The sequence below is a fragment of the Galeopterus variegatus genome, unplaced genomic scaffold (assembly GCF_000696425.1).
Source record: "Galeopterus variegatus unplaced genomic scaffold, G_variegatus-3.0.2 Scaffold866, whole genome shotgun sequence".
Taxonomy (NCBI): domain Eukaryota; kingdom Metazoa; phylum Chordata; class Mammalia; order Dermoptera; family Cynocephalidae; genus Galeopterus; species Galeopterus variegatus.
Genome location: NW_007726977.1, coordinates 288,338 through 293,081, shown reverse-complemented (window position 1 = coordinate 293,081; position 4,744 = coordinate 288,338).

The window sequence follows — 4,744 nt, the reverse complement described above, 5'->3', positions numbered from 1 at the left end:
GGGGCAACACTGAGGGTTGCGATCCGTTGCCGGACACGGAAAAAGATAAAAGACAAAAAAAAAAAAGAAAAGCCATATATTCAATAGATGCATAAAAAGCAATAAACTAAACTGAGTGTGTATTTCTAATAGAAACTCTCAGAACACTAGGATTAGAAGGGAACTTTTTCAACTTGATAAAGCACATCTACAAAAAACCTCTACAGCCAATATTATACTTAATGGTGAAAGGTTGAATGTTTTCTACCCTAAGATCAAGAAAAAGACAAGGATGTCCACATGTACCACTTCTATTTAGTATTGTACTGGAGGTGCTCATTAATGCAATAAGACAGGAAGAAAAGGCATACAGATTGGAAAGGGAAAAATGTAACTTCCTTTATTCACAGATATCATGGTTGTCTATGTAGAAAATCCTAAAGAATCAATCAAAAATGCTACTAGGAAAAGTAAGCAAGTTTAACAAAGTATGGAATATAAAGTCAAAAAACAAAAATTGATTTTGTTTCTATATACTATCAATGAACTATTGGAAATTCAAATAAAAATGCCATTTACATAAAAATATTGGAAATAAATTTGTCAAAATATGTATAATATCTGTACACTGAAAATTACAGAACATTGTTGCAAGAAATTAAAGACCTAAGTACATAGAGATCTACAGTGTTCATGAATTGGAGGACATGGTAATATTAAGATATCAATTCTCCTCAAAGTGATACATAGGTTCAATGAAATCCCACTCAAAATCTCAGCAGGAATTTTGTGGAAATTGAAAATCTGATTATTAAATTTTGTAGAAAATATACCTAGGATAATCAACAAATTTTTGAAAAGAAGAATGAAGTTGAAGGACTCACTCTACCTGATTTTGAGACTCACTACAGTCTTTTTTTTTTTTTTCCTTTTTGTCTTTTTTCGTGTCCGGCAACGGATTGCAACCCTCAGTGTCGCGCCCGTACCGGAACGGGACCGGCAACAGGATCGCAACCCTTGGTGTTGCTCCCGCACCTGGCTCAGCCAGTGAGCGGGAACCGGTCTGTATGTGGAATCCGAACCCTCGGCAGGAGCGCCGCCACACTCCCAAGCGGCGCACTGTAGCAGTGTGCCACCGGGCCAGCCCTGTCACTACAGTCTTGCAATAAATGTGCTATTGTTGAAAGGATAGGTATGAATCCGATCAAAGAAACAGAACAGAAATTCCAGAAATAGATTTACGCATACACGAAGGTACTTGAAAAAGTTTGTGGAAAAATGAAATTGAAAGATAACATGAATCTTTTCACAAACTATTTGAAGACCCCTCCTATGATCAATTGATTTTGTACCAAGGTGACAAGATAATTCAATGGGGCAATCCAAGTGCAGTGGTGTTTACAGCTAATTGATCCCAATCAGTTACAGATTTCTTTGTTCCTTCTTCACTCTCACTGCTTTACTTGACTTGCTTTAAAAAAATAATAATAATTCGATGGGGGAGAATAGTCTTTTCAACAAATGGTGCAGGAGCAGTTCAATAGCCATACGGAAAAAAGTGCATGTCAGCCCATACATCACACCACATATAACAATAAACTCAAAATGAATCTAGAGGTGTTAGTTGTCAACTGCCTTTCAACTTCAATTCATGCTTAAATATATGCTTTGTAAAACCGAATAGAATTCACTTAAACATTTCTTCTTTACAGCAAGTATGATCTTAAGCTTTCTCAGCAATAGGGCATTTCAAGAGGAAGGAACACCCTGCTGTTTTCCAGCAGTTGCACAGGTGGTGAATAATATGGGTGTGAGGATATCCAGTGTTTCTCTGCCCAGCCACATGCCCAGAATGCACGCATGGTTCCTTCATGACCTTGCAGTCTTGGCCAGCACTAGCGATCTAGGGACTAGGACTAGGACTTCTTGCATACCTCTCGCTAGTGGACATGGTGTGCTCTAGGCCTCCTACTTACACTTGCTCCCTGACTCTCTCTGTTTGTCCACTTCCCCGTAGCCAACCGAGGTTTGTCTTTCACAGCTCTCTGATGCTGCTGCCCTCCCACCAGGGACACTGTGCACTCCAGGCCTCCTGCCTACATTAGCATCCCCTCCCCCTCTACATGCGCATGTTCCTGGCCACCAGCTGCAGTTCATCTGTGCCCCACCTTGGGTTCATGTGATTGCTTTCTGCTTGCCCAGTGACTGAAGACCAGTTCTGACCTGGGAAATATGGTGAACTTCTTTGCCATTCAGTGGGCTGCGACTGTACCTTCTCCAATGAAGTCTGAATCCAGCTTTGATAAGGGGGCCCCCTTCCAAGTGTGTTCTTCCTTGGGTACGCTCCCTCAGCCATAGAGTACCATACAGATGTTTATTATATCATAATGTTATTTTAAATTCAGTTTAATAATTCTTCATATTAAACTTTCCGTTTATTTTAGATGTTTATTATATCATAATGTTATTTTAAATTCAGTTTAATAATTCTTCATATTAAACTTCCCCTGTTTATTTATTTTTATTCATTTATTTAGTTATTTTTAGTTTTTTATTGATTATATATATTTGTGGGGTACAGAATTGAATATCATTACATGTGTAAAATATGTGGTAATCAAATCAGGATAATTAGTATACTTATGTTTACAAAATGTAATCAATCTTTGTGACCCTTAACTAGTTTCTCTCAAACCCCCTCCCTCTTTCCCACCTCTAATAACCCCAGTTCTGTTCTCTCTTTTTCTTTGAAAGTTTAATGTATTGTTGTGATTCTTCCTTCTTTCCTTCCTTCCTTCCTTTCCTTTCCTTTTCTTTCCCCCTCTCCCTTCCCCTCTCACCCCCTCCCCCTTTTCTCCTTTCCCCTTCCCTTCCCTTCCCTTTCCCTTCCCTTCCCTTCCTTTCCTTTCCTTTCTTTCTGTATTTTAGCTCCCACTTATGAGTGAGAATATGTGGTATTTCTCTTTCTGTGCCTGGCTTATTTCACTTAACATAATTTTCTGTAAGTTCATCCATGTTGCTGCAAATGACAGAATTTCATTCTTTTTTTATGGCAGAGTAGTATTCCATTGAGTATATATACCATGTTTTTCTTATCCAGTCATCTGTAAATGGACATTTAGGTTGATTTCAACTCTTGGCCATTGTAAATAAAGCTGCAATAAACATGGGAGTGCAGATATTCCTTTGACATGATTTCTATTCCTTTGGGTGTATACCCAGCAATGGGATAGCTGGATCATATGGTAGTTCTATCTGTAGTTATTTGAGGAAACTCCATACTGTTTTCCGTAATGGCTGCACTAATTTACAGTCTCACCAACAGTGTTGGGGGTTCCCCTTCCTCCACATCCTCGCCAGTATTTGTTATTCTCTGTCTTTTTGATAATAGCCAGTCTAACTGGGGTGAAATGATATCTCGGTGTGGTTTTGATTTGCATTTCCCTGATGCCGAGTGATGTTGAGCATTTTTTCATGTGTCTGTTGGCCATTTGTATAGTTTTATATGAGAAATGTCTATTCAGCTCCTTTGCCCGTTTTTTTAATTGGGTTACTTGTTTCTTACTGTTAAGTTGTTTGAGATCTTTATATATTCTGGATATTAACCCTTGTCAGATGCATAGTTTGCAAATATTTCCTCCCATTCTGTAGGTTGTCCTTTTGCTCTATTAATTGTTTCTTTTGCTGTGCAGAAGATTTTTAGTTTGATATGATCTGATTTGTTTTTTCTTTTGTTGCCTGTGCTTTTGGGGTCATATTCATAAAGTCTTTGCCCAGTCCTAGATCCTGAAGTATTTCCCTTATGTTTTCTTTTAGGACTTTTATAATTTCATGTCTTATATTTAAGTCTTTAATCCATTTTAAGTTGATTTTGATATATGGTGATAGGTATGGGTCTAGTTTCATTTTTCCACATATGGATTTCCAGTTTTCCCAGCACCATTTATTGAAGAGGCAGTCTTTTCCCCAATGTATGTTCTTCTTACCTTTGTCAAAGATTAGTTGGCTGTAAGTATGTAGGTTGATTTCTGGGTTCTCTATTCTGTCCCATTTGTCTGAGTGTCTGTTTTTATGCCACTACCATGCTGTTTTGGTTATTATAGCTTTGTAGTATAGTTTGAGGTCAGGGAGTGTAATGCCTCTGGCTTTGTTTTACTTTTTTTGCTCAGGATTGCTTTGGCTATTCAGGGTCTTTTGTTGTTCCATATTAATGTTAAGATTGTTTTTTCTATTTCTGTAAAGAGTGGCATTGGTATTTTGACAGGGATTGCATTGAATCTGTAGATCGCTTTGGGTAGTATGGACATTTTCACAATGTTAATTCTTCCAATCCAAGAGCATGGAATATCTTTCCATCTTGTGTCCTTTTCAATTTCTTTCAGCAGTGATTTGTAGTTCTCATTGTAGAGATCTTTCATCTCCTTGGTTAAATTGATTCCTGGGCATTTGGAGACTACTTTAAATGGGCTTGCTTTCTTGATTTCTTTTTCTGCTAGTTTGTTACTGGAGTATAAAAATTCTACTGATTTTTGTGTGTTAATTTTATATCCTGCAATATAGTAAACTTCCCCTGTTTAAACTTTCCCTCTTTAAAATCCATTGTGGTTTCTGTCTCATTATTGTACCTAGACTGATACCATAGACCTAAATATAAGAGGTAAAACAAAGAAAAAATTAGAAGAAAGCACAGGAGAAAATCTTTGTGACATTAGATTAGGCAAAGATTTTTTCTTTCTGTCTTTCTTTCTTTTTTTTTTTTTTTTTT